The sequence below is a fragment of the Gouania willdenowi genome, chromosome 2 (assembly GCF_900634775.1).
Source record: "Gouania willdenowi chromosome 2, fGouWil2.1, whole genome shotgun sequence".
Lineage (NCBI taxonomy): Eukaryota > Metazoa > Chordata > Actinopteri > Blenniiformes > Gobiesocidae > Gouania > Gouania willdenowi.
Genome location: NC_041045.1, coordinates 9,502,865 through 9,516,274, shown reverse-complemented (window position 1 = coordinate 9,516,274; position 13,410 = coordinate 9,502,865). Strand labels below are relative to the sequence as shown.

Sequence of the window (13,410 nt, the reverse complement as noted above, 5' to 3'; positions counted from 1 at the left end):
TCTAACTAAAAATAAACATAAAACTCCATATGTTTAATGCTTTCATTTGTTAATTTTCCACTCTGTCTCTCTCAAGTGCCCCCTGTAGTGCCATAGCGTACACCCATTTGGGAAACATTGATTTAGAGAACAATCACTGCAGTAAAATATGTCTCGAATATTGCAAACAATAATCCACACACAGGTTAGCGTGGCCCCAGATAATGATGCTGTTTATAAAGTGGCTTATGTGTTTCCACACAATGCAGGCCACTTTGATTGTGCCAATTTTGAGACTTGAAAAAACATCTCTTGGAAACCAACTGGCAACAACACAATAAAAACAAACCACGTAAACTGCACATCGAGGACGCGGATCTTAATTTCTTTCCTAGACATTTTTGCAGTTGAGCAGGTGAAGCAAATTGCTTGTGTTGCCTCCCGGGGTTACAATTGTAGCACGACAACTTTGGCAGAATATTGTTGTTTAATCGAAAAACTTCCAAAACAACAGTTATTTTGTGTAATTTGTTACTCGTCTGCAGCTAAAAATTCTTTTTCTGCACTGCTCAGTGGTAAAGCTGGGTATGGTTTGAGCTTTCCAAAATTAATTGGATTCACAAGGGCCCGATTTTGATTTGCTCAAAAGTATTTCATTCACTGTACCAAGTTTACTTGAATATAGAAGAGTAGTAAATTGTAGAAAGTGACTCTAAAGTAACTCCAACTTTTAGGATTTTATTAATCCATATAGGGCCACTCAATGAAACATTGATTTAAATCAATTAATCGATTATTTTAACCCTAAAACTGTCTCTCGTAACATTGTGAACGCTACATCCTATGGGTAATGTAGGATAACAAAAATGAATGTCCGTGATTGATGCCTATACAAGTCATTTTAGTTACTGCACAATTTAAAAATTGGAAGAATTGGACAAAAACTTCAACACGTTTGGTGGCGAAAAACATTGAACATTAAAGGAACTCTTTTTCTTTACTGCGTATGATTGAGAGGGAGATTTTTGGTCATGTTGTTGATTTGTTTGTTGATGATTTTAATTGATTTTACTGATGACTTTAAATGTTCCTATTGATTTTAAGCTGTTGAATGTTTTCTGTAGCACTTTTTGATCACGTGAAGCACATTGCGTTGCTTTGTGTATGAAATGCGCTACACAAACACATTTGCCTTGCCTAAAGTTGAGACTTTGTGAACTTGCGAGTGGTCTGTTGTGCCCCCTTTAAAGAAAGAAATATTTTCCCCAAATAACCAAAAAAATTAAATAAAATGGGTAAAAAAAAAAAATTAAAAATAAGAGTAACCTTTATTAAAAAGGTTAAGAAAAATTGGACTCGTTTTCAAAACTCAAAAATAACTAAATGTAGATTCACATATTTTAAATCAGTAACAATCAAGTCCTTTGAGTAACGTTTAGCAAGGCTGTTCTCAAACACTGGGAGTATCAAGTCAAATAAAGGGGTCCAAAAACAAGGATTTACTAGACCTTTATAATTTCAAAATAAAAATCTAGCATAATGTAGAAACCGGCTTTATCAGGCTCCGACTATAAATTAAAATGTGACATAGTCATTATAAAATAACTCTTTGTTGCAGTAAAGAGTCAGAGAGCGGCTTTAGCCACAATGTTTCCAAGCATATTGAGCCTCAAAAACTGAATTCTGAAAGCTTAAAATTAGAGCGACGAGGTAGCCATACGGTGGCAGAGATAAGAGTGAGTGTGTGCCTGCACACAAACAAAATCTGGAGCTCTTTGAGGGCCAAACAGCCTGTGAAGTTTTACTGAGAGTTGTCAGGAAGGCTCACAGCCATCCGTCCCCTCAACGCTCAACCACTTCAATGAAAATCCAATCACCTACTTGACCGAAGGGGCAACTGGGTGACATTGGTGACTTGGCAAAGTGGCAAAGTCAATTAAAAACAACCCAGAGCGCATAGAGCTAGCTTTACACTTATCCCCCTGCCAAGTGTGGCACATCATGCACCATCCGACTGAGCCAAACAGGAAGCAGACAACTGCCAAAGGGCAACTCGAGCTGGAAAATGGAGGTATTCCAAAGGGAAGAAGGAATGGAAAGGGGGGGGGGGATTAAATCTCCCTCTCCCTGATGTAAACAAATGGAGTGACCCTTAGAGGAAAAAGAAAAAAGGCAACTCAGCACCTAAACAAGACTATAGCACAATCAATGGGCTGGTATATCAAAGCAGAGCTACAGTGCTGAGAGACTCACATCATTAACCTCAAGTATGCTCACCTCAAGAAAATCCTCAGGAACAATCAAACGTCTTTACACTGCACAAAGAGAAAGGACAGGAACTCAAAAGGACAAAAATATAAGATGACGAACCATTTTGACCAGCCTTCTAATTGCACTGTGCAGATAACTGGGAAAACACGTTCCACTAAATATGATCATTCAAAAGAAAAGAAGTTTAACCCTCTGGAGTCCAGGGCATAACTGGATATACTTTTATATCTCACTATAAAAACTGTTCAGCTTGCCTTGTTCGGTATCATTTTTTTCAACACAACTTCAGCTGTATGAATTTACTGTTAATTTTTACGTACTGTTTAAACACAATAGATTTAAAATCACACAAAAACGCCGCATTTTTACTCTGAAAACCACAAATATGTTTAACAAACTGATTTGATGTATGAGAATGCAAATATAAAGTGTAATTATAAAAAACATATGTACAAGTTCACAAAAAAACAACTTATATGGCATTTTTCCCCTAAATCATCGAATAAAACTTTTTACAAAGCCTCCCAATTAGATGCTACAAATTATTTGTGCAAGAAACAGTTTCTGTCCACTAATGAGACAGATGGACACATCACAGGCCTAACACTTTACACCAATGGGAACGAGGAGTATTTTTTGCTTGCAAGCACTTTCTATTTGCGAGAGAAGGAAGAACGACCCGTCTTTATTGTTCATTTCTGCCCCGAACGCAACAAAAGCGTTTTTAATCTATCATAACTATTGTTCTACTTTGACTATCAATATCATTTAAAAACTGGTATATAGTTTTGATTCCTCACTTTCAACATAAGTTTAAATGGACACTGTGAGGCTGCATCTGGTCGCAGGTTTGTATTAAATTGGTCATGTGATTCGAACGCGCCGTCGCATCCATCGACTCCTAAGGGTTAAGCTTTGAGGCTCTGCAGATCCAAACATGCTTGAAGAGCAAAGAGTTTAAAGCTGTTTGGGACGATAACTATTTATCAGGTAAATATACAGTCTGGGTTTCATAGATCAATGAATCAAAGATCATTTGCTGGAAATTTTGCGCATTGCATTGTGGGATGTGGAGTCTAGGACTGGGCGATATGAACCAAAATTTGTACCTCAATATTTTTTCTCAAAATGGCGATAAATGATATAAATCTCAATGATTGTAATTCAAATAAAGTCTGACCAGAAAGACAATTCATTTGCTGATGCAAAATGCCACACAGACACATTTTGGCTTTTTCTCCTGTAAGGGACAGCACGTGTGAGTGAGTTCTTTAGTGTTTAGGAAAAGGTCTGAGTTAGGACGCACTCAGAAATCTCTTGCACTGTGCTTTTAATGCTGTTCTAAGAAGTAGTGAAAGCAACGACTCCTAAAACAAGTATTTTATATATATATATATAAATATATATATATATATATATATATATATATATATTATAGATACCGATAGAGGCAATATTTTAATTATCTTGAATCTTGATATATTACCCAGCTCTAGTGGAGTCCCATAAACAGATGCATAGAAGTGTTTTTACTGTGATTTCTTGCGTTCCTTCACCAGACAAGGAGGACAGTGATTGACTCGACTCCATTTTCTAGTTTGTTCCCAATATGCTCAGAGATATTTCACATCACATCCACAATACATTCAACTTAGGCTGAGTTTGGATCTTTCCGTGTAAGCCCCAAAATAAACATCTGCCATTATTTTGCTGAAACTTTCAGTTCCTGAAAACACCAGAAATGTGTTGGGAAGTCACTTTGGCACAAGAAATCACGGTAGGGACAAAGTAAAGCACTTCCTAGCATCCGTCTAGCCAATGATCTTTGATTGATTGATCTATGCAGCCCACATTATGTCTTGATCTGATAAAAAATTAGAATCCTGAGCAGCTTTAAAGCGAACCGCTTCCAGATCTCTAGTGTTTAGATCCCTGTTGAGCTGTTGGCAGCAAATTAGCAGCCAGTCGTCAAAGGTTGCCAAATATATTTTTTTCTCCCTTTTTGAAGTTTTAAATCCAACTTTTCATAATAAAATATCCAATTCCTCCTGCTTCGTATATCAAAGCCTCTTTTTCCCGAACATACGCGCCTTTGCCGATGATGCAACGCATTTAATCTGATCCTGGCAATAGCATTACTGTAATGTGACAACTGCTCCACAAAAGCACACCCAGCCACACACCCACTGCCTATTTATTAGCATTTCTTCCATGTTGTCGAGGGGACTGGTGAGAACAACAAAGCCACACATCACAGTGTGTGGTGTTGCTGCCTTTGATGTTATCATCTGTGCAGACACAGCATGGCTGACTAGAGGGAGAGGGATGGAAACATGTGGCCCAGCTTTGGCCAACAAGCTTAGCATATGATCCAATACACTTTGGACAGTTTTGGAGACGTAACGTTGACGCGCTAAGCCTGGACGATGGAGGGGGGAGTAAAAGGAACAGTGCAACACCATCGCTGAGCTGCAGCAGCAGTCCTGAAATCTTAACAAGGATGAGCGCCTTTCCAGCTACAGCCTCCTCATATCAGTAAATGTGCTGTAGGCAGGCAGTCATCAAATCAAATGCATGGTGAATTATGAGCCGTTCGACAAAAACCATTAATTTTGAATGGAAACAAGCAACGGGGCAGCGCTCGTCCCCCCACTGGCATGTTGTGATCAGAGTGAACAATCTGATGCTTAATTATTGAGAGAAGACCGAGTGAATCACATCAGCCAGAGAGAGAGAGAGACGGCAGACAAGAATGCTGCCATCATTCTAAGAAAAAGGTGTCCACGCATCACAATGTGTTCCAAATAGGCCATTTGTTTTTCACGTGACCCGTCTGTGGCCTTAATGGTGAAGCTGATCATGGTTTACTACAATTGGATAGAATCAATACAACCCAGATTAGAGATTGATGCATTGTAGGGCCGCACGATTATGGCCAAAATGCTACTCACGATTATTTTGATCAAGACAAAGCAAATTTATTTGTACGGCGCAATTCATACACAAGGCAACTCAATGTGCTCTACATGATCAAAAAAATGCAACAGAAAACATTCAACAGCTTAAAATCTAGAAAAACATTAAAATCATCAACAACAACAACAACATTTAAAATCATCAACAAACACATTACATCAACAGCAACGTGACTAAAAATCTCCCTCTCAATCATACGCAGTAAACAAAAAGAGTTCCTTTTAACTTTGATTTAAAAATATTAATATTGTATAACACAATTATATTATCATACTCGGGAAAAAATCTGTGTTTTTATTGCACTACTTTTAAACAAACAATATGTGTACAGTTTACAGTGCAATGTTAAGCTTTAAAATGGAATTATAATTAAAAATAAACTTAAAAAGATGTACCCAAAAATGTACTGTGATGGACTGGTGTCCTGTTCATGGTGTACCCCTGCCTAATGCACAATGACAGCTGGAGACGGGCACCAGCAGAGCCCCGCGACCCTGAAAACAGGAACAAGCGGGTCATAAAATGGATGGATGGAATTCAAGAATTTAAAAAGTACCAAAGGCTAACTGAATAAATATACAGAGTGCAGAGCCTGTATTCTAATTTTAAACATTGCCGACGATTTGATTAATTTAATCATGGCAAACAAAGTCGTGATCACAATTAAAGTTCGTTTAATTGTGCAGGCCTAATGCATTGTGGGCATTTTCACTAGAGGTGTAAAGAGCACCAATATATCCTACTCAAGTAGAAGTACTGGTACTTGATTGATATTGTACTCAAGTACAAGTCATACATAAAATAGTCCTGTACAAGTAAAAAGTAGCTTCATTAAATAATACTCAAAGTAAAAGTTACTAGTTATTTTCACCTTCTATGTTTATTTTTGGTCATAATTATTGCCACGGTTCCCTTGCATACAGTAAACATCTCATGTATAAACTTAAAGGATGTTTGTATAAATGTACACTTATTTTTAAAATAAAATAACACCAATGAATACAATGCAAAATAAAAAAAAAATTCTCAGGCTCTAAGTATAGCGATATTTATGAACTCTAAAACTCAAGAAAATAATGTGCATTATAATCTGATTGGACGGCTATGATGTGATGCATTTAATTGTTGTCTGGTTATTTCATTTTTTGTAGTCTCACAATGTCCGTTGATCATTTTAAAACAAAAAAAATAAAAAAATTTACTCGGTAAATTGGGTGTAGAAATCGAACAAATTGATTTACTTCTTTTAAAACGTACTTAAGTACAAGTAAAATGACTGATTTAGAAATATACTAAAAAAAAAGAACAACTACCCATAAAAGCAACTCAACTACAGTAACGTTGTGAGTACTTTCACCTCTGATTTTCATTTTGAAAATAAAAGCTAGTTTTAAAAGTGTCTCACACCTACACGAGCTTCCACTAGTGTCCAAACCTGTTGCCACGTATAACATCTATTCCATAATTAAAACCGACTAATAACAATATTTGTGAAAGCAGACGCCTGGTTTAATGAGACGAACCTGGTGTGATCATAACGACGGCCCTGCATGATTCTGAGCTGCTGTGGTGAGAATTAAAAGCACCCATTGCAATTTCACCAAGGAAAAAAAAAAAAAAAAAAAAAGAAGTTCATCGATCATCACGTGTAATAATCTGACTCTGCACTCACACAGCCAGTTTTCTTACCGCTGGAGCCGATCGATCTGTGGAGCTGGTGATTGATGTAAACACTGCGCCGCGTGCTGATATCAATCTATGAAAGTATGAGCCTTCATTCCAATGCACAGATCATCGTTTCCCACTGATCATGTGGCAGAATAACCTCACCGCTGCTGATGGGAAAAGCTCTGACACCAATCGTCTTTCAGTGAACCCTACTAGGCGAGCTTAGGGTGACCAGCTTTTTAACCTCTTCAACCCCAACGGACCCGCCGGCGGGGGCAGCTCCAGCTTCCGTGACTCTCACGGAATTTAATGTTGGAAAGAATGAATGAAATCACACATTTTATACTTCTCCGTAAACCTAAGAAACTATAGAAGCTTCAACTGTAGCCAACCTACATGCAGAACCACAGACCACAGCACACACACCATTAAACGCCATTATGTTCATTATCACCAAACTTGCTGCAGTTGATGTTCAATTATATCTGCTTTTACAGCCTTCGATAATAATAATTGACTTTATATTTGATGTAAATCTCTAGTTTTTTGGGAGACGGACTAAAGATTTATTTATTTAAAACATGTTTTATTGGCACTCAGTATCACATATTTACCAAATTTTCACATCATCTGTAACCACTAAGGGTTCTACTTCAATCTGAACAAAAACGAGCCATGTGGGTCACGTAGAAGCGTAGAAAAATGTTATCCAAAGGGTGAGATTTGGCCCCCGGGCCATGACTTTCACTTGTGATGGAAATGATCTTGATTAGAACATGAAAATACAAAGGTCAGCCTCAGTCACACCAGGAGGGAGATGAACGGAAATGATAAAAACTTTAGAAATACATCTATTTATCAGGCACTAAATACTGTTTAATTCTATCATTATGCTCTATAGTGGTTTTTTATAGTGTTTTGAGCAAAATGTTGTAGCCGGACAAAGATAAAATAATAAAACTTTATAAAAATTTTGTGTACATGAAGAACTCGCCAATTGAGATTTCAGCCAATCAGCATCCACTTACTGTATGTCATGTCAGCATTACTCTTTGTATATAGAGTCTATGGAGGAATAGAATTTCAATAATACATTTCAGCAGTCATGGTTTTCAGCCCAATTTACTGATTTAATTCTGATTATTGACATCTTAATTAATAATAATAATAATAATAATTATTATTATTAATATTATTATCATTATTATTATTATTATTATTATTATTATTAACAGTTATCGATTCAATTTTCCATTATTGCTGACTAATGATCTTCCATTTAACACCATTATTTTACCTCTCTTTGAGTCACACCACACAGCATCTTTAATATTGTATAGTGTAATTGAAATATGCAAATTTGGACTCACTTGCTTACTTTGTGTTACAATTTTAAAAATGTATGTAATAGATACTAAAATACCTTTAGACCCCTAACTTTTAGTGCTTAATTACGTTTTATTCAGTTTTTTGACGTCATGATCTTAAAACCAAGAACCTTAAGGACAGATTTTGACGTTGCACCTACCAGCAAATAGGACGTGGAAAATGGCGGTTGGTACAGAATTTATCATCTAAAAGGTGAAAAAAAAGTCTCTAACTTCATTACAACATAGATAATTAAGGCTTTAAACTGTGAATTTTGTCTTTTTGTTGATAGGATTCTATTCTTTGATTATATTTCTGTAACTTTTCATGTCTTTTGCACAAATAAAATCAGTTTGTATGTTTTTGCCTCCTCCCTTAACAAGCTTTAAAGCAACATTGGCGTTCTATTTACAGGTGCTGCTGTTGGACTATAATATTAAACATTTAAAGAGTCTGGAACAAAAGCTTTATTTTAATACTTAAATATCAAACTGCCCTGTTCTATTTGACGTTTACACGCAAATTGAGAAAACCCTGTGTTTATTGCTTTCCAGCAGCACTAAAAGCACAATGTTAGAAATGTGTTGGAGCTAAATTTAAATTAAAAGGTCTTGACAAGGTGGTTGTTTTCATTTCCAAGACGCTGTGCTGACATTTGACGCAAGTTACACTTAAGAAAATATTTTCCCCCCTGAAGGCACAGAAATGCCATTAAAACGTCAAAACAAACCACATAGCCACAGTTTTGCCGCTTTAACCTTAAGCGTGCTGAACAAGGCAAACAAGTTAATAAGCTGGTGTGTAATACACTTCACCACTGCACGCTTTACAAATGCCATTCATCAACGTCGCCAGCAGTTTATCCGTCCTGCACAGCGCCGGTAATTCACTCACTTCCAGCACAATAAAGATGATGTCATTACGGGAATCTCCACATTCCTGCAGGCCCTGATGCATCCTGGGACTTCCATGACAACGCAGTAGGGATAGTTTGATGTGGGACGATCCACACTGGCCCAAAGGCTGGGACAGAACGTGAGGGGTTAAATGAGTTCATGGCCAGAGCTATTAGCTGCACACCCAGAGGCTGCATCCTTCACACCAGGAAGTCAATAAAACGCCAGTTACAACAGCTGATGTAAACAGGCTATTCATGGAACTGTGATTAAAAGTACCAAAAGTTGACTTAAAGGGATCCTCCACTATTTCTACAAATGTGGCCTTAAACGTTTGAAATGTCCTTATTAGAAGATCCATGCCTAACAAAACACATTGTTTTGCACAATATTCCTTTAATTAACTTTTAAAAATGGGACTCGTTTACCGTTATAGAGCCTGTGCGCCGCCATGGTGAAATGACGTCATTGATCACGACACCAATCGCCCCTTTCAGTTCACTGAGTTCTATAGGAGGTGAAGCATTCAGGGTCATTTAGCAGCTTTTTCAGTCAAAATGACAACTTGTGATGCTTTGGGTTGCACTAAAAATCAGTAAAAGTTAAAAAAAAAGTCTACGTAATCCTCTTGTGTTTTACAAATATTGATAAACATAATCCGTGACCCGAAAAACTTTAGTTTCTAGTTTTATATACATAATTCTTCAATCTCTTAAACTCTTAGGGTGTTTCAGCTTGGTTTTGTTTATAAAATAATAATATTCAGACCTTCCAGGAATTTGCGATCTTGCTGCAATTCTGTCCAATCACCACAACATTTCTGCAATTTTAACCAATCTGACTAAAGATTTCGGTCGATTCAGCGGTACAGCGTGGCTGAAGTCCGTCCGCCTTGTGTGAGCCAGAACAACATCCAAAGCCGGCAGCCACCATCAGCCGCCGGTAGTACCCCGGTGTGACCAGAATCACCATTTAGTCTGGCTACCGACTGTGTCACAACAGCCAAACTGACTCTTTCAAGCAAAATAGCATCAAACGCAGGGGTGGGAACCTCTGGGTACATCACGATATGCAACACAAAGCTCACGATAACGATTATCTCATTATTGATATATTGGTCAGAAATCAATGAACGATAATATAACATAACAAGAAGAAAAAAAAAGATTAAGTAAAAAATACAATTTTTATTTTATATCTCTGAAAGACAATACATTGAAAAAGTTTCTTATGAACAGTGGCACTATTTTAGTGCAACATTTCTGTAAATATGTGTCAACATACCAATGTAAACAAATAAGTATAGCCGATAGTGCTTTCTGAAAACAAAAAATAGGCTCTTTCTTACCAGTGACACCATTATAGTGCAATATTCCAGTAAACAATATATTGGTTCCTTTAACAAACAGTGACAAAATTTCTGCACTTTTTAGTGAAAAAGCAGAAAAGGTTTTGAAAAAAAAAAAAGAAGATATTTAACGCGAGCATTTCAATAATCAATCGTGCGAAAAAATATTGCGATATATTGCCGTATCGAGATATCATCACACTCCTAGTCAAACGCGTCTCACAAACACAACTGTTTAATGATATCCTGCTGCTCTAGAAGGTCTTTTAAAGACAATAATCTGATTAAACCTCTACTATTAGATATGATCTTTGACAGATCTTCATCACAGGTAGCGTCTAAAATGGCAGCAGTGGCCAATATTGTTGGTGCTTGCGCCCCCTGGTGGCATCTCCACGCGCAAATTTACAAATTGCTGAATACATGAGACTAGCAAATTTGAGAACCATTTATTTATTTTAGGTTTTTTTTTATGTTTTTGTTCAAATAACTTCAACTGATTCTCTGTAATATTATCTGCACTGGAAACCTTTAAAAAGTGTTGGAAATAATCCATATCTTGTTAAATTATTGTGAATCTGAGCTCTTTTCTGTATTGTTATGACCTAATTCAAAGGTAATCAGTTTTTTTGGCAAATTGACCAGTTTAGGCAAAGTTATAGAAAACGAAAAGACAGTTATTAACATCCCCCACCAAAAAAAAAAAAAAAACGGAACAAGGGCAAAAACTCTTGAAAAAAATTATTGCACGCTTCTCATTTTCGAACTCCATCAAGGTATTGATACCCTGAAGCCACACACCAAACCTGGTTTTTCTATCAAACAATTTCAGAGAAAAGCTGTCCTCTTTAACACGGATGGACGGACGGAGCTCAAACCTCTATCCCCCTTCCACACTTTGTGGCGGAGGATAAAAAATACCATTAGACAAAAAGCCTGCTAGCATCATGCTAACGTCTATGGGAAAACCAATGTATATGCTCATGCCAACATGAGCATATACATACAAACAGTCTTAGGAGTGTTATCAAACAGTACACTTAAACATACGTTTTTCAAGCTGAAAATACAAGAACGTAGTTAATAGAGACCAGTAGGCCATGGGCTTTCAAGATGGCGACTTCCGACTACTACGGCAACAGTGGTAGTTCAAAACACACAAATTCACCCAGAGTAAAGAAAAATGGAACAAGAGCAATAGCTCCGGAAACAATAATTACGCACTTCTCATTTTCAAACTCCATCAAGGTATTGATACCCTGAAGCCACACACTAATTTTGTAATCCTATCTTAAACAGTTTTTGAGAAAATCTGTCTCTTTTAACTCGGACGGACGGACGCACGAAGCTCAAACCTATATCCCCATTCCACTTTGTTATCGGGGGATAATAATAATAAAGTCTCAAAATGCCGCAACTTTTGCAACAGTTTTTTTTTTTTCAAATCAGGCATTTTAGGCCGCAACAATCACAGAAATTGGCCACGAAATCCTGGAGAAGACCGACTGTTGCGTTTTCCATTTCAGGAAATTAAATGTGTAATTTCTACAATCACAGACAGCCTGAGGCCTTACACGTAGACATTACAACGCAGCACCTATGGCAGCGCAATGAAGGGCAGCTCTGACAACAGAGAGGAATGGCAGTGAATCAGTCTGTGAGTGAGGGAGCGTGTGTTCTACAGTAGCAGCAGCCTGCTCCTCTCCTCTCCTCAGGGATGCGTTCCACTGCCCACGCTCCCATTGATGCACCGCCTCGCCACAGACCTCAGCTTTCATTACCTCCATCTGACGGACGCTGGCTTCTCCCCACATCTCTCCATCCTCCTTCCATTAAATGTCACTCCCTGGGAGAATACCCCCAACTGGATTTCATGACTTTTCATTTGATCTTGAAAGCATGAACAGACTTTTACAGTTTTGTGAGAGTAAACATTCAGACAGATATCTGCCACGCGTGTCTGGCACCGTTGCCCATATGTCACAGCCTAATTGCGATTAAACCAGAGTGCTTTAAATCACGGGAGATGAATGGAGCGCTGGAGCACATTTCTGAAATTAAATGGATCACACAATATAGCATCTGGTGGAGAGCCAGCAGCACACAGGCTTAAATGTGAGAAAGTGGCAGCACGGCGGTTATTAACGACCCAGGCAGTGTTGTAAAGGTGGAGAAGTCGTTACGCTTTGGGAAAACAGAGGCTGAAGAAGAGGAGGGGGAGGAGGAGGGCGATGCATTTGAGATCAGTGCCACTTGTGTTTCAAAGCCATGCTCTGTCAAAATAAATCTCTGGAAATGGATGTAGTGAAGCTTAAGCCCAGTGTTCACACTGGCCCCCAGTAGTTATGACCCCTTCACCACGAGATGAAATCCCAGTTAGCAACTGGCTAACTCCCCGTTTCCACCAGTTCACCATTTAAGGAAAAATACTGCAACAAACTTACCTAAAAAAACTATAAATAAATAGATATATACTTTATTCATCCCCCGTAGGGAAAATTCAAGTACCCAGTATCATACAGTGTGTGCCATACATTCCACACACACACACACAGTCAGAAATACATAAATTATTAAAAGGTTACTAAAAAAATAGTAAGAAAAGTGCACATTAACAGGACCCAATGTATATAAAGGACATATTTTGTTTAATAATAAGCATACAAAAATAAATGTATTAAAACATACTTTAAATTAATGTCAAAGATGGATGAATGCATTACTTTAAAGTTTAAAGTTCTCAGCCATATGAGTAAAAAACGTAACATATATTAATAAAAAAAAAAAAAAAGGTCAAAATTGAGGCTATTATTCTCCACAACTGAAAAATAAATAAATAAAAGGACAAATTAACACATTTAAATTTTAAATTAAAACAGAAAATATTCCCAGAAATACTTTATT

General features: G+C 37.4%; 1 protein-coding gene across 2 annotated transcripts in view; it reads right to left on the bottom strand.

Moving 5' to 3' along the window:
- Positions 1–13,410, bottom strand: part of LOC114478844 (beta-1,3-galactosyltransferase 1-like) — a 127,704-nt gene that overhangs the window by 113,733 nt on the left and 561 nt on the right. The window lies entirely within an intron of this gene.